Source organism: Eulemur rufifrons, chromosome 4 (genome assembly GCF_041146395.1).
Source record: "Eulemur rufifrons isolate Redbay chromosome 4, OSU_ERuf_1, whole genome shotgun sequence".
Lineage (NCBI taxonomy): Eukaryota > Metazoa > Chordata > Mammalia > Primates > Lemuridae > Eulemur > Eulemur rufifrons.
The window spans coordinates 31076383-31099822 of NC_090986.1; positions in this window are offsets into that span (position 1 = coordinate 31076383).

The following is a 23440-nucleotide window of genomic DNA, read 5'->3' on the forward strand; positions in this document are numbered from 1 at the left end:
CCCAGAAATTTTAGGTTGCGCTGACCTGTGATGATGCCACTGAACTCTAGCCAGGGCAACAGAGTGAGACCGTCTCAAGAAAAAAAAAATTAATTTCCTTGAAAGAGTTCTTAGTACTGTCCTTTTCCCATCTCAAAGACTAAGCATTATAGAGGGTCAGGTCTGACAATATCAAATCAAACAGTAGAATCAGCTGTCATTCATTGTGGGAGAAAAAAATAAAAGCAGGTTTAGCAAACTTCCAACAGTCCCCATGTCAACAGAAAAATAGAGCAAAAGTTGAATCACAGTGTTAAGAATACCAAGAACAAAATGAAAATCAAAAATTTTGCAAAGAAGAATGGTCATATTGAAATGAATGAGAGTAGTTGTCATCAGAATTTTCAATGGCATGTATGTGCAAGACCATGAAATGGCATAAAATAGAATTCTTAACAATCTTAACTCTTTTTAAATCATAAAGTTCATAATCATAACCTGAAAACAAAAAATACAGACATGCATCTCTTAATGACAAGGATATGTTCTAAGAAATGCATCATTGGGCAATTTCATCATTGTGTGAACATCATAGGCTATATTCACACAAAGCTAGGTGGCATAGCCTACTACACCCTTAGGCTATATGGTATAGCCAACTGGTCCTAGGCTACTAACCTGTGTAGCATATTACTTTACTGAGTACTGTAGGCAATTGTAGCTTAATGGTAAGTATTTGTGTTTCTAAGCATATCTAATCATAGAAAAGGCAAACAGTATTATAATATTGTGGGACCACTGTCATTTAGTTAATGATTCTTCATTAACCAAAACGTCAGTATATGGTGCATGACTGTACCAGAGAACATGTCCAGGCTACAAAAAGTATCTCAAGGAATTCTAAACAAGACAGAATAGAGAACCCAGAAATAAAACAATATACATACAACCCAATTGATCTTTGACAAAGCAGACAAAAACATACCCTTGACAGAGGACACATATTCAATAAATGGTGCTGGGAAAATTTGGTAGCCACCTCAAGAAGACTGAAGCTGGATCCCCATCTCCCACCATTTATAAAAATTAACTCAAGATGGATTAAAGACTTAAATTAAGACCTGAAATAATAAAAATTTTAGAAGAAAATTTAGGAAAACCTCTTCTGGACATTGGCTTAGCAAAGAATTTATGACTAAGGCCTCAAGAGCAAATACCACAAAAATAAAAATAAATAAATGGGACAAGTAAACTAAAAAGTGGCATCCATATGGTTTATTTAACTCATTAATACATTTTGTAAAGTGTGGCTAATATGACTTCAAAATAAAATAAGAATCATGTATTGAGAAAAATAAAAATGACAATAAAGAAGCAGAAAATTCCCCCCCAAATACAAACAATACTATATCACGTCTAAGGATAATTCTAAATTTTCAAAGCTATTTTAGTTTATGAAATTTTAATTCTAATTTAAAAGTTGCAGATGGTGAACTTGCTGACATGTATACCCACACAAATAGTTCATAGAAAGAAATAAAAAGACATACTAAAGTAAAATATGTGATATTAGTATACACATATATAAACAGCCTCAATGTAAGTCAACTAAGGAAAAATTGTCTGTGTAAAATAAACTGTTAAATATATTTGGAGAGGAAAACCAAGGAAAAGCCTTAGCAATCCAGCAAATTCTTCACCAGGGATACCTGAGTGTGAGCACCTCTGCTCTCAGCCTGGTCAGGGTAACTTATGCAGGAAGGTATGTAAGCCTAGTGAGACGTGAGCTTACCAGACATACGTGTTCGGAAAATGTCCTTATTTTAAAAATACAAATTAGTCTCATAAAGTCTTTAAAAACATAGTATAAAAATTACAGAATTTAAAAGCATGAATAAAATTTCGACAGACAGGCAGTTATATCCAGAGTTCTAATCATTAGCGAATATGAGTTCCAAAAACAGAAAAATAAAAGAAGTACTTAAAGTATTGATGGGCATCCCAAAAATTAAAAAGGACAAAAGTCCTTCCTTTGAAAGAGTTAAAAAAATCCTAATGATTAGTATTCTGATATGTATTTTTAAGTATTAATAATTGAAATGAAAAAAAAAATTGTGGTCTGGAATAAATACAGCCAAATTTCTAAGAGCATTTTTCAAAGCAAAAATGGAGGCCTTTTTTCTTACCAAATAGTTTATAAGATATAAATATTTATAAAATGTACCATTATCACAATGATGTATAAATAGACACAATGCATAGCAGAAAAAATCTGGAAACAACTTAATAAATTTATGTAAATTAAACAGTGGAAAATACAATTAAAAAAGGAAAGGCATTTTTGATCATTAATAATAAAGCAATTACTATTTCTTGGGGAAAATGTAGCCAAAAATATATTGCTTATAAAACTGACAGCTAGTTCAAATTGATTAAACAAAACCCAAAACACAAACCTTTTGAACATATAAATTAATTTCATAAATTTAAAATAGGTATTTCATTAGTCCTTCTATTGCTGCTGCAACAAATTACCACAAATTTGATGGTTGAAAATAACATAGATTCATGCTTTTACAGTTCTTGAGGTCAAGGTCCAAAATGGGTTTCATTGGTCTGAAATTACAATCAAGTTGCCTGCAGTTCTGCACTCTTTCCACAGGCTCTAGGGAAATATTTGTTTCCTTGCCTTTTCCAGTTTATATAGCTGCATTTCTTATCTCCTTGCTTTACCTTTGTCTTAGTTAATTTGGGCTACAAAACCAAAATAAACATGGAAATTTTTTTCTAACAGCTCTGGAAGCTGGGCAGTCCAATATCAAGGCATCAGATTCAGTGTCTGGTGAGAGCCAACTCCCTGGTACACAATATGGCCTTTTAGCAGTGTCCTCATATGAAGGAAAAAACAAGGAAGTTCTCTTCGGCCTATAAGGGTATTAGTTCCATTCATAAGAGCTCCATCCTCAAAACGTAGTCACTTCCCAAAGGCTCTACCTTCTAATAACATGGCATTGAAGATTAGGGTTCAATATATGGATTTGGGGGGCACACATATTCAGATTGCAGTAATCTTCAAAGCCATGAGTATAACATCTTCAAAGCTTTCTCTGCTGTTTTCACAATGGGTTCTCTCTGATAAAGACCTTTGTCATTACATAGGACCACAATCCAGGATATCTATACATCTTAAGATCCTTAACTTATTTACATCTGCAAAGTCCGTTTTGCCAATTAAAGTAATATATTAGGACAAGGGGTTCTTGATCATCATTTGTCAGCTCACCACAGGCATCTTCTTTCTCAAGATAGTATGCAAAATCCATAAAGATAAGTATTGGTAAATTTGATGGCATTAATATTTAAACACCTATGAAGCAAAGAATAACACCACAAAGTTGCATATCAAGAGGAAGATTGGAAGAAAATATTTGCTATATTTACAACAAATACTATTATACAACATATTTTAAAACTTACCTAAAAATTTAAAAGTAATAAAAACAAACATAGTCAAAATATAAATGACTAACAATTATCTGAAAAGATGGTCAACATCATAGATTGGAAAAAAGCAAATGACATAAATTATTGCTTTTTACCATCAAAGTTCAAAATGAAAATCAATTGAATCTGTTATCATTAGGATATATTAGCTAAACATTATGAAGGGAAAGTTAGTGTTTATTCAAACAAATTATGCCTGAATTTTGACTCTAAATTTTCCCTTTTGATATTTACTCTAGAGGGATATTTGCCCATATACTCAAAGGAACATGTGCAAGAATATACAGTCAGATTTTTCTTAATGTGTCATCATACCGCATCTGCAAAATCTAAGTGACTTTTAGTAGAGAAATCTTTAAACAAACAAAGTTATGTAAATGCTACAGTGTGTTATTCAATAGTTAAATAATGAAGCAACATGATATTAATAGATACGAAATTATCTCCATACCAATTTAAAAAGACAGAAACTCTGTGTTTGGTTTGTGAAAAATAAATATACATGTTTATTGATTCCTTTTACAGACACTGAATGTATAAAGTTGTCAGATTGCATCAATAAAATTGCAAGATACTCAATTAAATTTGAATTTTAGATAATATTCAATATTATACACCTGACTGTTGTTTGCCTCAGTTATGCAATTTTAAGTTAGAAATAACAGTTTGGAGAAGATTTCTATGTTTTATTTTTCAAGAATCAGCATGTCTTGTCAATATTTTAGTAATGAAAATGTAAAAACTGTTGTAATAACAGTTTCCATTAGCACACATTATAGACAAATTTATTAATAAATATACCACTTCTATAAATGACTAAAGTAGAATTACATTTAGTAGTCCAGTTTTCAATGCCTGATATTTTAAAGATCTCTAATAGTAATTATATAGAGAGTGTTTGTTGAGTCTCTAAATTCTCTTGTATTCCAAAACGCTTTTTTTTATGTCACCATAAAAACATGTTTCATTCCTCAAATACATTGTAAGAGCCGCAAAGACGGGGCATTTCTTCCTTAATTCTTTTCTAAGTACATCATGTATAATAAAATATTATGTTGGTAGACTCCTTTATAATTGTGTTGGCTTTGTGACAAGTATCTTTTAAATTCTCACATGAACTTAAACTACAGCTTAGCTTTATCACAATTTCTTATTAATTTTTATAAGAAATACGTTTTGAAATGTGATTTCTTACTTTGGAGTGTTTTTATCTTTGGGTTCAAAAATAACAATTTCCTTAAGATCACATCTTTTTTGGATTACATCGTAGTGTATTTTAAGTTATTTGTCTTTATGCAGGTGAGAAAATTTCTTTCTCTTTTATGGGCATTGACTGAACTTCCAAGTCCAGCAAAATAGTTAAATGGAATTGAGGTGAATGCTTGTGGCTGGATAGTTACCATCCTTCACCACTGCTGAAAGTGTCAAATGAGAATGCAGAGGCTCTGAATTGTAGGTGAAAAGTATAATTTTCTTGATCTTTCATACATTTAACCAAATACTACCTACTTTCTTTAAGGATCTTATTGTGGTGTCCCTGATTTTTATTCAGATACAGTCTTTTTGTGGAATGTATGAAAATGTGACAGTCTAAATTGATTTATCGACGTATATGGCCCATATTCTTTCATCCATAAGTTTAATAAATACAAGTTACAATTAGGAGATAGCTATTTTCAACATGACTTCTTTGACTTTATCAGTGAAAATCAATGATAAGGGGGGCCTATATATGAATTCTGGAAAGGATTTCCCCTTAGAATGGCAGATGAGTGTTTAAACACTATCAAATTATGACAGAATATGATTGATAAATAGTGACAACACAGAATGAAAAAAAAAATTTCTTAACTATCCATTTGCCCAGGTATTAGTACCTAGAATATTTAAGGAGCTCAAATAACTCAGTAGGAAACAAAATGAAACTAAACTAATAATCCAAATAAAAAATGGACAAAAGATCTGAATAGACATTTCTCAAAAGAAGGCACACAAATGGCCAACGGGCTTATGAAAAAATGCTCAACATCACTAATAATCAAAAAATGTAAATCAAAACCATAATGACATATTATCTTACCCCAGTTAAAATGGCTTTTATCCAAAAGATGGGCAATAGTGAATGCTGGCAAGATGTGAAGAACCCTCATATACTGTCGGGGGGAATGTAAATTAGTACAGCCACTATGGAGAACAGTATGAAGGTTCCCCTAAAAAATAAAAATATAACTACCATTTGTTCTAGCAATCCCACTGCTGGGTATACATCCAAAAGAAAGTGATATCTGCACTCCCACATTCATTGCAGCACTATTCACAATAGCCAAGATATGGAATCAATCTAAGTGTTCATCAACAGCAACCTAAGTTACATCAGTGGATGAATGAATGAAGAAAATATGATACATATGCACAACTGAATATTATTCCTCCATAAAAAGAATGAAATCCTGTATTTTGCAATATGAATGGAACTGATTGACATTATGTTAAATGAAATAAACCAGGCAGAGAAAGACAAATATTGCATGTTCTCACTCATATATGGGAACTAATATGTGTGGGTGTGTATGTGTGTGTATATATATATATATATATATAAATTCACGGAGATATGGAAAAATAGTCATTACCAGAGGCTGAGAAGGGTAGCAGGAATTAAATATAATTTTTTTTTTAAAAATCCTGTTGCTTAGTGTAGCCACTTTTATCGACCTTAGCTAGATCTGGATAACTTGCTGCAGCCTCTACATCAGCACTTGCTCCTTCACTTTGTACTTTCATGTTATAAAGATGGCTTCTTCACTTAAATCTCATGAACCAATATTTGCTAGCTTTAAACTTTTCTTCTGTAGCTTTCTCACCTTTCTCAGACTCCACAGAATTGAGAGTTAGGATCTTGCTCTGGCTTAGGCTTCGCCATAAAGGAGTGTCGTGGCTGTTTTGATCTCCAGGAATCCAGACCACCAAAACTTTCCTCATATCATCAATGAGCCTGTTTTGCTTTCTTATAATTCATATGTTCACTGGAATAGTACTTTAAATTTTTTTTAAGAACCTTTTCTATCTGTCCTTTCTTTACAACTTCGCTGTTTGGTGCAAGAGGCCTATCTCTGCTTAAACATGCCTTTCTCTTTAAACTTAATATTTTCTAGCTTTTTATCTAAAGTGTGAGATATGCCACTCTTCCTTTCACTTGAACACTTAGAGGTCATTGTAGAGTTATCAATTGGCCTAATTTCAACATTGTTGTGTCTCAGGGAAGATAGAAGCCCAATAAGAAAAAGAAAGATAGGGGAACATCCAGCAAGTGAAGCAGTTATTATAGAATATACACAACATTTATCTATTAAATTGGCTGTTTCTATGGGTTCATGGTGCCCCAATGTTACAACAGTAACATCAAAGATCACTGATCACAGACCAAAACTATGAATACAGTAATAATAATGAAAAAGTTCAAAATATTGTAAGAATTTCCAGAATGTTAACACTGACAGAACATGACCACATGCTTTTGAAAAAATGGTACCAACAGACTTTCTTGATACAAGGTTGCCACAAAACTTCAATTTGTAAAAAGCATAATATATGTGAAGTACAATAAGGTGAAGCACAATAAAATGAGGTTTGCCCAGATTTGATACTAGAATGAGACAGTATTCAGCATCAATTATAGTCTTATATTTCTCGCCCTTTCTTTTTTTATGTATGTGTTGAGAAAAATATGATCATAGAAATAGATAGTAATGGAAGTTGTTTCATTACAGCAAGGTTCTTTGACCCTCTTAATAGTTGCATGCCCAAAATTACATAGCTATCTATCTTCAAAATTATTTTTAATAATCTATCATCTGACAACTCTATTAGGTTTTTCCTCCCTTGTGTTGAAAGTAAATAACAGGAAACCTGAACAAGAGGATTTATTACGCAGCCATCAGTGCCATTCACTTATGCAATACCAACCTTAGCACTTCTATTTATATTTGAGGGTGCCTCGGAGTTACTCACCTTCCGGGGCAAAGCATCACAGTTAGAGTAATCATATAGTTTATCATCAAAATTGAGAATAAATATGGGCAATATTAATAAGTATGCAGGAAAAGAAAGCATAATTCATACTGGCACTGGCAAATCAGCACATAACTATCACCCTAATGGTTAAAAAATGGATAAGAGGGAAGCTATTCTTTGTAAAATTAGAGAGGAAAATTTATAGAGAAAGAAGTGGGAAACTGCAGACATCTTTTTTTTTTTGGCAAATATATATTTTAAATAGATACATTTACTCTCAGAAAACTGCATATTTGAAAGTTGAGGATTTTAATATTCCCATCCATGCCACTATTTGAGAACTCCTTTGTAATTTGTTAAGAACATAAGACAGAGCAGCAAAACATGCAGGTCTTTACTGCAGAAGACCTTTGACATAAGGTTAGTTCATTTGGAATTTATTCTTTCAGTAATATGAAATCATTTTCTAAGGCTATTGAGATCCCTGCTTCCAACACTATATATCTTGAGGTACGGTAACTTGTATTATTAAATTGTCAGAGAAGATTGTACTGGTCAGAGGACACATCCCAATGTAATGAAATAAGTTAATGCACAATCCACCTTTAACTCACAGAGAAAAGTTTGTTCAAGTAGTTTACATGGTGCTAAATTTAGGTGAAATATCTTCCCAGTTTATTCACTCCCAAAAGTAACTAACACTGTTCACATTCACATGGCAAAGTTGTACAGTAGAGCTGGAGTAGGGGGAGATGTAGAAAAAAATACGCGTGTCAGGAGACGAAACTCCCTGCTGCAAATTTTATTTTTTTCTTAAAGTGTTTTTTATCTTTTTTGGAGGACTTCTCTCATTATTTGATATTTTACACAGGTCATGAGAAAATTCCATGTCACCTCATGCCAAAACTCAGAAGTACATCTACTTAAAATCTAGAGACTTATATTATTTAAATCAAAACATCAATTCTTCACTATTCTCATTCATATGTAACCTTCTTAACAAGTGTGGTCTCAGTAAACTTGGTATCCAGACATTAGCACAATCATTCACATTCAGTTTTCTGAGGAATAAATAAAAGGAAAGAAAAATATGAAGCTGAATTTCTGAACATTTAAATCATGTCTTTAAAAAAAAAAAAGTCAGTCCTGTTCTCCTTTTCATTTCTTGTCATCTTCTCAAGGACTCTGCTACATCTTTCAGTTAGATCATAAGTTTATTTTCTTTCTTGAAGTACTCCTTGGTATTCCCCATGTCAAATAAGAAATACATTCCCCTTGAACTCCTATTTCTGATCTAGAGCCACATCTGTCTAGGAAATACCCCTTTTTATATTGAAACATCTTAGAATTTCTTCTATTTAGATGGTTTCTCCGTTCCCTGGCTATATGTTCTGTGTACAAATACGAACCTGAAAAAGCCAAATCTTCAGGATGGATCTGGAGTGGCTAACTTGGTCTATATTTAAAATGAAGCCAACTAGCCATTTGCTGACCAGAGGTCATAACTGTACTTTGAGTTCCCCCAAACCCACACCTCTATGTAACTTTAGGACTCCAGAGCTCACCTAAAGCAATCAATCAGAGCTCACCTTCCTCAACCAGTCAGAGATCAGCTGTATCAACTAATCAAGGATTAGCTGTATTGACCAATCAGAACTCAGCTGTGCTAACTAATCAGAACTCATTAAGGTTCAATCCTTCATTTGCATAAACTGAACTGATTGGGAACCTGCTCAGGAATTTATGCTATAAAACTCAAGCCTTCCCTGTGTTCTCTGGTATGCATCTTTGTTTTACACTGGAAACTGCTGGTGTTTGCAAACTGTTTACTGGAATAAAGTCTCTTACAAATTCCTTTTCAAAGAATTTTTATTCACAATTCTTTCTCCATCTCCTCTTTGCGGAAAAAGTATTACAGATCTGCAAAGCCAATCTTCACTTCTCTGCTCTTAATTGATTTAGCAGTGTTCCCAGAATCTGTGGCATACTCTTTGCAAAAAATTCATTATTAGCTGATAACATTTTCTTATTTATTTGGTTTTAATATTTGTTTGATGATTACATATTTGATTTCGCTTTTTGTTTCAATTCCTTTTTCCTTTTTTTTTTTTTTTTTGCCTTAATAATATAATCTCCTTGAAGTCAGGGCCCTTTTTCAATTCGCTGATTAAAAGAAAGAACTAAATAAATAGTGAATTAATAATTAAAAGTATTTTTTAAATAGTTTTATTGAATATATAGATTCAGAGATCTGCAGCTGATGTAAGCAGATCAATAATTAGAGATAAGTTAATTTTAGTGATTGTTTCAAGGAAACACATTTAGGCTTTCTTGATTTTCTCAGTTAAGTACCTTATCTGTTTCTTTGACCCCTGATGTTTTCTTTATTATTTTCTTCCAGTTTCTTTTAATTGTCTTTCTCCTTTTCTAGATTTGTTTTATTTTCAAGCATTTGCATTTAAGGCTACACATTTCTCCCTTCGGTCTGCTGTAGCTACATCTAATATTTATATCATGTCATATTTTTATTATTATGAGGTTCAAAATATTTTCTATATTCTTGTAATTATTCCCTTTAATATGTAATTAGAAGTACATGGGCAATATTCAAACACATGAGATTTTATAGTTGTCTTTTTAAAAATAATTTATTTGTAGTTTAATTTATTTCTAGTCATTAAACATACCGGAGGTTGATTTTTATGATTTAATTTTGAAGAAAAATGCTTCATTTGTACATTTGGTATCACCTTCGCATAACCTCGAGTCAGCAGCTATAACTTTTTTTGTTACTATGCTTGCCTCTAGCATCACCCCCTTACTGCCTCCAAATTGCTGCTTTTAATTTTCTGTGTGCTGGGAAATCAGATAAGCAAGCACTTTCTTTTAATGGTGTCTAAAATAAGAGTGTATAAGACCTGAGGGACTCTTCTATGAAGAAAGTGCTTGGCTTTTGCTTCACAATCTACATCACATTTATTTCTATTGAGGCCACTAAGAGACATGTGTTTGTTGATTTGCAGGTTCATGACTCTGTGTGATCTGATTAGTTGAAGTTTATCAAATTTATAGTGAGTGTCCACTAAACAGCAGGCACTGGACCTGAGCTGGATTTACACATGTGAATAAGGCAGTGTTCATCCTTCAGGCTGCTTGAGTTCAGTAGGGGAGAAATTCACACACACAGAAAATGTCAATGTAACACAACAATTGATATTTTTAAAAAAGGCTCATGCAAGGATGCGTGAAAACGCAGAACTAAACTAGGGACCTAATCCAGACTGGAGTGTGTGCACATGCCTAGGGGGGTGTGTAGAGAGGTGGTAAGAAAAGGATTTGTAATACAAAGGATGCTTGAAATAAGTATTAAAGAATTAATAGACATTAGGCAGACAGAGAGTAAAAATAAAGGCATTCCAAACAAAAGGGAAAATATCATCAAAGGCACAGAGGAAAGCAAACAAACAGCAGCATGTATGTGGGCTCCTACAAGCAGGAGAAGGTTTGTATGTAAAGTGCGTGTCAAGAGAGTAACAGTGGGAAAAAGTTATCCCTGCTTTGCTTGAGTTTTGAGCTCTACTTAAAATGTTTTATACATACCAAGTGTACAACAGAACTACTGGTGGATATTACTATATTACTGAAATCATTTGTAAAAAGCATAAACACACAAGTTTAAACACTTCTGGTCACCAGTCAATTTATTATGTCTCCACATTGTTGTTTTGCATATAGTGTCTACTCATAATGAAAGAATTGTTTCTCTAAAATATGAAGGAAATTACATGATAACATAGTGCCATATGCACCTGCTTACATTCTTACATTTGCTTTTTTGAGTTGGAGAAAAAGCAAATTAATCATAGATATACACAAACCTGAACAAAAGCACATTCCTTATTCCTTAAAAATTTTTGAGTCAAGTGAATCAGAATTCATTCATTTAGCAAATATTTGTTGATTCCCTTCTATACATCTGATGCTTTTCTAGACATATGATAAAAAGGTGAGTGGATGTAGGCACATTTCTGGTACTTCTAATCATACAGTCTAGTGGGGGAGGCAAGCATCCATCAAGTAACCACAAAATAAATGTTAAAATGCTTTATGTGGGCCGGGCATGATGGCTCATGCTTGTAATCCTAGCACTCTGGGAGGCCGAGGTGGGTGGATGGCTCGAGGTCAGGAGTTCGAGATCAGCCTGAGCAAGAGCGAGACCCCGTCTCTACTAAAAAGAGAAAGAAATTATCCAAACAACTAAAAAAAATAGAAAAAATTAGCCGGGCATGGTGACGCATGTCTGTAGTCCCAGCTACCCGGGAGTCTGAGGCAGGAGGATCGCTTGAGCCCAGGAGTTTGAGGTTGCTGTGAGCTAGGCTGATACCACGGCACTCTAGCCCGGGGAACAGAGTGAGACTGTGTCTCAAAAAAAAAAAAAAAAAAAAATGCTTTATGTGTTATGATGAATATGGAGACTGTATTAGGAAGATTTGATTTATTCTGGGAGTGCTATCTCTCATAGGCTCCAGAGGAAACAAAATGAGGTCTAAAGATTGAATCAAAGTTAATCTAGTAATGGGGGGCAGAATAAAAGGGTGAAAGGTATTAATATTTCAATCAGCCTGGTCAACACGTGCAAGGACCTGGTATGGGAGTGAGGAATGTGAGTCTGTGAAACAGAACGAAGGGTGAAGGGTGCATAATGGGGAAAGTGAGGGGAAGAACTATGGTTTGAAGACAAAGAGAAATGGGATGAGCAGGTCTGCGTAGAAACCCTAGGTGCCAAACCAAATAGGACCTCATACTTAGTTGAAAATTTTTGACTCTAATAGAGCTTTTTTCCCCCTTTTTATTCTCAACATTTTTTATTTGAAAATAATTTCAAACTTCCAAAAAGTTGCACAAATAAAATAGTTCAAGGAGCACCCATACACATTTTACCATTTCATCTATTTTCACAACTTTCCCTGTTTGCTTTATAATTTGTTCTCTCTCTCTCTCTCTCTTTCTTTCTCTCTCAATCTCTTGTTCATGTGGTGGTGCGTGTGTGTGTTTTCCTGAACCAGTATGTACAGTCTGACCAACTGTCCTACTTTTAGCACTGAAAGTCCCATGTCCCAGGAAAGCTGTCAGTCCCAGACAAAATAGGATAGCTGGTTACTAACAGGATGCAGTCCATGCATGAGTATTGCATTTAGCTATCATCAAAATCTTTCAATTTCCTTTAATCCAAAATATTATAGCCTGACATTTGTCCTAATAACATTGATATAGTTAAAGAATACAGTGTTCCTATCCTTTTTATAAATACAGTGTGCCTTATTTTCTATATTATGTTTCTTCCTCATTAGATTACATTTATACATTCTTCTCAGGGTATCATATCTAAACATAAGTGCTGAATAATCATGTATTAATGTACCTCCTTTTACATATTAGTATCTTATTAATATTCACATAGGATGTTATCTGCAACATTTTAGAGCAAAACAATAAATTGTATGATAATGAGGCAATTAAAAAAGACTTAAGTTGACTATAGGTCCAGCACTCTGATAGAGGGAGGCACAATTGAAATATGAAAAAGTTGTCATCATTGTTCATAAGGAATTGTGTTAGACTAAATATTACAATCGATACATACTGAGTAGATATTATAAATTCAACAAATCAATGCTAAAGGAATGACTAAACCTCTGGAAAACTAATCAGTTAAGAAGTCACATCATTGATTAATATAAACGTCTTGACCAGGTGCAGTGGCTCACACCTGTAGTCCCAGCATTTTGAAAGGCAGAGATGGGAGAATCTCTTGAGGCCAGGAGTTCTAGACCAGCCTGGGCAAAAGAGCAAGATCTCGTCTCTACAATATTAAATAAGTAAATAAATAATAAAAATAAAAAATATAAACATCCACAGTTCTCCTATAATCTCATGTGTTTTTCTTATCCATATAATCAAACCAAATGACCCAACTCAATTTTATTATTTTTTTAATATTAGATTTGTATCACTGCTGCAACACATTACCACAAACTTAGCTGTTTAAATAAACACAAATTTATTCTTTTACAGTTCTAGAGGTCAGAAGTCCTAAATTAGTCTTGTGGGACTAAAATCAAGGTGTCCACAGCTGATTCTTCCTGAAAGTTCAAGGAAGAGTCTGTTCCCTCTGTCTTTTAGCCACTCGTGGTATCATCATTTTTTTTGTTTCGTAGTCCTATCATTCCAATCTCTGCCATTGTCATCACATTGCTTTCTCCTTTCTGATCTCTGATACTCCTGTGTCATTTTAAGGATGCTCGTGATTATATTGGGCTCACCCAGATAATCCAGGATGATCTCTCAAATCAGTATTTTTAACTTAATCACATATACAAAGTCTTTTAGCCATGTACTGAAACACATTCTTAGGTTCTGGGGATTAGAGCAAAAACATTTTTGGGATGCCATTTTTCAGCTTATCACATTCCCAAATTGTATATTGAGTTTCAGATTGTGTGTGTGTGTATATATATATATATATATAATACTATCACCTAAACACACAGGTATCATAAAGTCTATTTGTCTAAAACTGAACTCACTTGTGCCTACTAAATCCATCTTAATCCATTTAATTTATGAACCTCCATATGAATTTTCTTTGCTTTTAAATAAGCCTTCCCAATTTAAGTTTATCAAATCCAGAAATATATTACTCATCTAAGTCACTGCTTTCTTCTTTCTCACTTTTTTTGAGGGATTAAATCTCATCATATTTCCTTCTTTATGTCTCTTTATATCTGCTGTTGTGTCAGCTCAGGAAGTAAAAAGTGAACAGAAGTGCCAAATTTTTAAGAATGGCATCTATTCTTTAGAGTTTGGAAACTTTTATTTCATTTATTTTTAACATACTATATTTCAACAGTACTTAAGTACTTGTGATTCCCCCAATGTACTTTCTTGTTTTTTATCCCACTATGCAAACTGGAGTTCATCACATAGCAAACTATGGCTATTCTGAATGAATTCATACATACATGTAATCTCACATACACAGATTTTTAAAATAAATGTTACAGTCAGGCATAGAAAAATACTGTATAACTTGAAATCTGTTTTCACTTGAGACTGGCACATTTTTTACTGAAGGGCTAATCTCAACTGTCAGCTTAGCCTAAAACATGTTCTATGGAAGCAGTTGCCTCTGTATCACTGTGCATCTTTTTTCCCCAAATTGTGTTTTATGGAAATCTATTGTGCAGAAGCATCAGAGTTTCCATAAAAAAAAGTAGGGTATCAGTGATTGAACAATTTTAGTAATAGAGGTAACTTATCAACATTCCAATCTCTGCCTTTGTCTTCATATCACCCTCTTGTCTGTGTGAGAAAAGTCTCCCTCTGCCTTTCCCTTATGTAGATACATATAATTGCATTTAACCCCACCCTGGTAGCTCAGACAATCTAAGTATCTCAAGATTATAAACTTAATCATACCTGCAAAGACCTTTTATTCCAAATAAAGCCTTGGGGCTGGGGGTAAGCAGATCAGGCTCAGCCTACAATTTGCTCTCTCTTCAAACTCTTTTGATTTTTTCTTAGCTATCATACATGAAACACTTCCATTATGATGGCTGATGGTGTAATATCAACAGGTCTGAACTCTGGCATAGGTTACCTGGGTACCAGTAATGTGTGTACCTTACAATGTCATCTAAACTATCCTTTTATACCTGAGTTTCATGACAGAAATATTGAAAGATTAGATTGAGTTCTTTAATTATCTCAACTGCTTTTAAAATTGAGTCCTATTTTAATATAACAGTATAAACTATCTATTTAATAGTATAAACTAGAATGTGAGCTCCACAAGGACAGAGACCTATATTTTACTCAGCAATATGGAACTCTCCCTCTCATGTAGTAGACACTGAATAAACATAAATGCATTCCTAAGTTTCCAGGAAATAAAAATAAAACCCTTTTTTATGATACTGAATGGATAAGTAATGTGTCTCAATTATTTTTTAAAAAGTAACTGAATTTAAATATTACATATGTTTATGCAAAAAATCATTAAAAATCATGCTAGCAGGGGATTTCATGAGAGCTAAAGAACAATCGATTAGGACTTAGCTGTTGAATTATTTTTTCCCCCTTTCGTAAGCCTTTTATATATATATATATATATCTTATAATTATTTCAGCATATTATGGGGGTACAAAAGTTTAGGTTACGTATATTGCCCTTGACTCCCACCCCCCTTGTTGAATTATTTAGGGAGTGAAAAATAATGTTTGCCAATAAAGCTATTGGTAAGATTTAGCAAAGGATGAAACTATCACTCCATTCAGAAGGGCAAGATATGACATCTCATCTGCTAAAGGTTTTCCACCTTCTCTTCCTTCCTGCCCTCTATTCCTCAGCTCTGTGATTTAGGCAGACTGTTGGCTACAACCAGGCAGAGCCTGAGGGCATCTGGAGGCATCAGGGAACAATGATTTACACCCAAGTTACTCTGAGTGGAATGGTGGTGGTAAGGCCAGCTATTTTAAAAGACATCTGAGAGAATGTGGAAATAATGGAAACTTCTTTGCAAAAGACCAAAAATATGTTGCCAGGAGAATGTGTGATGGGGACATGAGATATTCCTTGTTAGTGTTCTTGGACTTTTCCTTGTCCCTCCCTTCATATCTCTCTTAGGCAATACAGTTTCTCTGAGTTTATTGTTACACATAACCTGGAAAAGAAATAGGGGAAAGAGCAAAAATACTTAAAAAAATATCTAAAAAGGAAAATACACACACACACACACACACACACACACAGCAGAAAACACGGACCTCAGAGACTAAGGAACAGTAGGAGGTGTTGTAGAGAAAACAGGAGTTTACAAACACTTCAGAAAAGAGTGTTTTGGGGTCCAAAGGAGGAAGAGGCTCTAAGGAAGCTGTATAAACAAGAAATGAGGAGGATAAGAGCAAAAGAGGATCTAGAGGAGTGTTACTTTGGGTTCCCCTTCAATATTCTTCAGAAAATGGTTAGGGTTGAGGTTGGAAGTGAGAGGAAAGAAAAGTTTTCGCTTTATATTCTTACTTTCAAAAAATTTTTACAATGATCAGTTATGTCTTTTGTAAGGGGAGAGAGAGAAAGAGAGAGGAGACAGAAAGTCTAGGCAGGCAGGAAAAGAGAGAAAAAAAGAAAAGTTTTTTTTATCCCAGTATCATTAGAGCTAGCCTTTAGATGTATTATCACCTTGAGCAAACTGATTAATTTCTATAAACCATAATTTCTAATCCTGTATGAATAACAGTAAATGTTTTTTAAGACTTGTCTCAAGCAACCTGTATCTGTGGTTTCTGAGATGCTTCATCACATGTTCTGCCATAGTAGCCCAGCCTCAGACCCTCCTAGTAGAGTCAAGAAGACTTCAACCTTATTCAAGCATGTATTTCACTGAATTCCCTTCTATTCAGAAAATCTTAGGCTACTGAGAGGTCACCGCTTTTGAGTTAAAGCTTAAGTTTCAAATATAAAATTTTGTAGTGGATTAAATTCACATAATGATGCATATATTTCATTCTCTGTGGATATCCCATCTCAAACAATGCATTTGTCTCAGACTGGCATTTCATATCTCCTAGTAATTACCAGCATTCTGTCCTGGCGTTTTGGTGGTAATCCAAGTACCATCATAATCTGTATCTGGACAACTGGCCATACTCATAGCATGTTTCTCAAACTTTAGTGTGTGTAGGAATTCCCTTGTTAAAATTCAGCTTTCTGGTCTCTGCTGATTCCACAGGCCTGGATTAGGGTCAGTTGATCCAAATACTTAGTGATGCTCATGGTGTTTGCCCAAGGTAAAATTTACATAGCACTGCTTCACACCATAATTTCAACAAGACAGCTGCCATACCTTGTAAAATAGTGTTAATAATAAGGGTTCCTATGGCTGTTTCATATCTCAGATAACGTGTACCACTGGTTTCTGAAATTACCACCAATTTTCTTTTTGGCTACATATGGTTAGCTTAGTACCTGGCAATAATTTAGTAGGTATAGGGTACTGAATCATAGGTAGAAATACATTCAAGAACTACTCTTTCAAAATCTTACTTTGTGTTCATCTCTCCCTTTCTTGCCTTGAGGTCAGCCCTAAATACAGTATCATTCTCAAAGAAATACAATTCTAAAACCAAAAGTAATGAAGTCAATTTAAATCATACTGAAGTCTATCCTTAAAAGCCAAAGTGAAAGCTTGTTTATACCATATCAAATAAAGTCTTGAAATCTGCTTTCCTCACTTGTCTTTAAATAAATATAGACAACAAGTGCACCAACACATTTTATTTCTCTCTCCATCTAATAAGCTCAACTCTCTGGTCAACCAGAACCTCATGAGTTCATGACTTTTATCATGCCCTTCTTTTTCTTGACCTTATTACCTTAATTTATGGTATGATTCTGTTTCTGCTCTCTTTGTTTTTTTTCTCTCCTTTGTTCCTATGAACCATACACTTTGGAACCAGATAGACTGGGTTTGAATCCTGGCTCAGGCACTTAGCACATGTGTAAACATGGATACATTTCCTAAATTTCCGGTGCCAGGTTTTCCTCATCTGCCAAATGAGGATTCTAATAACCTGCTCACAGGGCCATTATAGAATTATAATGACCTCTTGTAAATGGTTACAACAGAGCCTTGTATTCAGGATATGCTTTTTAAGCATTCACTATTATCTTATAAGGCCTGTCTCTCACTCTCTCAACTTATTTGTTATTTATGATTTTAAAACATTAAAGACAAACCTCAGCATCTCCCATTGATTTACTGTAAACTAAGAGGTGGCTTTAGAGAAAAAAGCATTGCCAACTTATCTAAATACAGTGAAATAGAGTGATTTAACATGAATTATTACAAAATCAATATTATCTTTTTCTCAGTTATCACCTAAGATAGCTCCCAAGCAGCAGAACGATCACTCTTGTCAGGCATGTAATAATGACTGAAGAATGGTGACTCACAAAATACTCTCTTCTTCATGAAGAATCTTTCCTCCTTTAAGTAATCAACCAATATGAAGAAGACTCCACTTGGCTTTGATATGCCACCGCAAACTCATACACAATTAAATCCTTGCGCTCACTTTTCCTAACAAGGTTTCTTTTTAGAATCGTCTGTGTGACATTCTCCTTTGCTGGAGAAAGTCATTACAATTCCTTTTGCTTTATTCCTAAACAAATTTATTTCCTTCAGAAGGGAATTTCCAAACTGGCAATAAGTAACCAATTACAGGCTATATTTCTATAATTAAGCAGATATTTTATGTGTGAGAAAATTTTAGAAGTTGCTTAAAGATATATCCAAGAAGCGTTTTAAAAAAAAGGTAAGGTTTATACAGCATGGCTGATATGGGATCAAGAAAATCGCAGTTTAGGCTGACCCCTGAAAAATGAGTAGGGACAGGAAGTACACTTTAAGAAGAAGCAAATGCAGTACTTTCAATAACACCCATGGGTCTATAGAGTTTTTTTTTTTTTTTTTTTTTTTTTTCCCCAAAATATACCCTAAAACAGAAACTTCAAAAAAAATCCAGGTTATGCTTTTAAAGAGCAAGGTTCTGTAACTCAAGTTTCTAATCAATACTTTGAGATAGGGAGGAATAAAAAATTCTCTTCATGGGTACAATATTTGGTGCCAGGTTTCCTCCAGAGAGGATTTTTGTCCCAAACATATAAAACCTAGGAAAGCAGAAGCACATATTACAAATCCTTATAAACCCCTCTGATGTTTTATTATGAAGAACTTTATGCTGACTCAACTAAAATCAGTAAATTGGTTATCTGATATTTCAGGATTATGAGTTTTTTTTCCTGTGGGACAATACTCAAAAAGGAAATACATTTTACTATTTTGAGAGAAGAGAAGGGAGATATTGAATAACTTGAATCTAACTTTCTGCTCAGGCGGAACTAAAATCATTATTCTCAAAATAAATATATTTAATATAAATGCAGATCAGACAAATGTTGTTTAAAGAATCATATTGTGATATTTACTGATGTAAATATCTTTATTTGAAAAATGTATATACAATACATTATAGGAAGTTGGCAAATTAACTGCTCTTATTAACTGTACTGAACTTTTGTTTTCAAAAAATAGTTTCTATAAGGAATAAAAAAATTTAAGTGATATCTTTTATTTTAGAGAATTTATCATTTTATTAATTAGAAACATCTTTCTATGATGTACAAAAATTCAGATGATTTCTATATTTGAATTTTGTACATTAAAGGATGCCTCTGTAATTGTTTGTTAGGGTTGAATTTATTATTATATACCATAATAGATTTCCAGTGGACTAAAACGTGCTGCTTAGAGATTTTTTTTTCTAAGTATGAAGGATAGATCTTATGATTACTGGCTTTATATAAACAACCCCTGCTTATAAAAAATAAAAATTTTTGTGCTTATGCTACAAAATTATGCATCCATGTTACAGTTGAAAAGTGAAGAAATATTAAAGTGCTAAAGTTACTTGCATTCTGTAACCTATAAAGCAATTTGCAATTTTCAACTTAGAAGTTGATGTCACAGAATATTTATTAGGATTCATTCTGTAAACTGATGGGATAGAATGATAAGCATGAAAATTAGTAATGAAATAATTTTCAGGCATAGTATCAATGGCTCAGGAAAACTTTTGAATTAGATATTTTTTAATAATTTTTTTTGTATCACAAAACTTCAAAATTATACACTATTTGACCCAGTAATTCCATTTACAAAAATAAATTTAAAGAGATAATATTAATCAAAGCATGGATACTAATTTATGCAAAGAAATTAACCACTACATCAAAGTTGTACTTTAATTCTATAATTATAAGAAATAATTTAGAAGTAAAAATATAGAAATGATTGATACATTTATTCTTCTAATATTTTATAGATATTGTACTATTTTCAAAAATAATAGCATGAGAAAATTTTCTGTCTATAAAGCTAAAAGGATAAATCATAAAAAAACTATATATTGAATATACTATAATCTGTGTGATGTTAAACAGAAATTTAAGCAAAATATGAAAACAAATGTTCCTACTGTTTAATTTTTATTAATGTTATTTGCAGTGATTTTTTTCTTTTTTTCTATGTAACTTCTATATGAATCAAGCATTTATTTTTATTATAAGCTGATTGACTATTCAGCTGAAAATAAAATGTGCTTTAGCATATCAGACTATTTTTATTAACAAATGATTCCTATAGAATATTTCCCATAATCACTTCAATTAAAATATGTGTTTATTTTCTACTGATAAACTTTAGATCCTGAATTAGCTAAAAAGCAAACAAAATGAAGTGAAATTGTCAGGTGAAAAAATGGTATTTAAAACGAAAACTGTATCTATGCCTTCTGAAAATATTATAAAATTTAAATTATTCATACCAGTAAGTCTCACTATTGCTCCTCTCCCTATGTAGAAACTTGTGGGAGAAAGAAATGATGAAACCAAGTCACTGCCAATGATTCTGTCTTGCAAAAGATGAGAGAAAAAGAAAAAAAATGCCCTTCCTTTGGCAGATCTCATTGACATGCAGTTTAAATTCACATATGATAAGGAAATGAAGAATTAAAGAACTCTGAAGAGTCAATTGAAAGGAAAAAATATTATGGAAGAAAAGGGAAGGAGATGGTACTATTGTACCAAATGAAGAGAGATGCAGATTTAATATGCACTTGGTGTCCACCTACAAACACAAGAGGAACTGATGTTAGGATAAAATGTATCCTAATTGGTGTATCAGAAGATGGAAGGATTCCAGTTTATCTACACCACTGCTAAGCTGCTGGAAGACCCTATCACTAGATTGACTTTGATGGAAGCTTATATATTTCCTGTTTGTTTAAGCCATCAGCACTTACACTGTAACTTTTCATCAAGGCATTCTAACTGATATATGGTCTTCAGGTAACCCCTAGGTAGCACCTGGCTTTCACAGGGATACAGGGGTAGCAATGTATGCTATTGCACTTCTGAGGAAACTAGAACCAGAGACATAAAATCCATTAGAACAAAAATGCCACCATAGTTTCTCTATTTCTGTCTAAATATTTGTGGTCATGATATTAAGCTTTTCTATAGATAAACTATAGATCTTGAATTAGCTAAAAGACAAACAAAATGAAGTGAAATTGTGAAGGTAAAAATGGTATTTAAAATGAAAACTGTGCCTATGCCTTCTGAAAATATAAAATTTAAATTATTCAATATTAAGCAGTCTTTCATTTCATCTTCATCTAATCTCTGTGAAACGTCATTTCACTCTCTTTCTCTTTCCTATCTGTCCATTTCTCCAGATATTTTCCGACATTACATTACCTCTGATATGCAACACATAAGAAATTTGGGTAGAGGACCCTAGTTTTCAATTTCAAATTCCCAGGAGATAGATCACTGACATTTTCTGAATCAATATCTGACTATTGCAAAGAGAAATTTTTCTTAATATTTCATGTGACAGAAAGAAAATGACTATTGACAATGTTAAATCAGTTTCTCCATTTTACATTTCCAACTGATAAATGCTTTTCAACTTTTGACAGGGACAAATTATACTTATGCATTTATTGGAAACTTCTATGTTACTTAGGTATTTATTTGTTGATAATTCAAGTGACATTTTTTTGAGTAAAAAGTGATATATTTGTTTAAAGAACATCCCTTGAATATAAGTGGGCTTGATATTTTGAAAATGCTTTCTTAACAAATTTTAAAGAACATAGTAAAAATTTATGGCATAAAGAGACTTATTTGGTACAAATAAACGGAAAACTAGTTGGTATTTGTTCTAGTTACTATTGTTCCATAACAAACCACCCAAATTTTGAAATATCAAAAAGCTGTATCATTATGTTCAAGGATTCTAGGGCTTAGGAATTCAAGGATGGAACAGTGATTACTTGCTCTACCCATTGATGTCTTTGGCCTCAGCAGAAAGACACTAAGTCTGATGGGAATTAACAGATGTGGCCTGGAATCATCTGGAAACATCTTAATTCACATATGTGGCAATTGATGACAGTAGGCAGTGGAACCTCTTGGACTTCCTCACAAGATGGCTGCAGCTGGGTTTCAAGAGCAAGTCTTTCAAGAGAGCAAGAAAAGAATGTACTATTTTGATGACCTAGCCTCAGAAGTTCCAAAGTGATACTTCTACCATACTCTTTTGCTTGCGGCAATTATGATAGCCCATGTGGTCCAAGGGAGAGGACAACTGGGAAGAATGTCAAAGTCAAATTGTTAGACAAGTTTATTATTACCGTGGCCAACCTTTGGAAGCTACAATTGCCACAGGGCTTTTATTTATTCTGACAATCTTTAAAGGTACATGTTTGAGTACTCTAAAAACCAAAAGGCACTATCAGCGTAGGTGAGATGGATGCAGCAGCCTGCCCACCTAAGGAGCCGTCAATATGCAACTGTTGTAGACATACAGCTCTGAGTCAACACAAGGGAGTATGTGGAGACTGACATTCTAAGTAGTCACTAATATGTTTCTAGCAGTAAGTATATACTTTTAAATGATTTGCACATACTGTATTTTAGACTCAATTAAGAGGAAATTTCATAAAACCATGTCATATATATGCATCCAACAGGGCAATAAAGTTGTTGAGATTGTGTTGGTCTTAAACTACCCTATTTTTCTATCTTTTCTTCAATATTCTTTCAAGTAGCTAAGTATGCAACTGTGTTAATGATCTGTTTACATAAAAGCTTTATATAATTGCTATAAAATTTGTCATTTGTACTACCACCTGAGGAGAAAAAAAGTTTTCTTAATCTTTGCACTTGACTTTCTATTTAATCTTATAATAAACTAGATTGTTCATGACATTTTTTTACCTTTTCTCCTTTGAGGTAGATGAAAAGTTTCTATTGTTT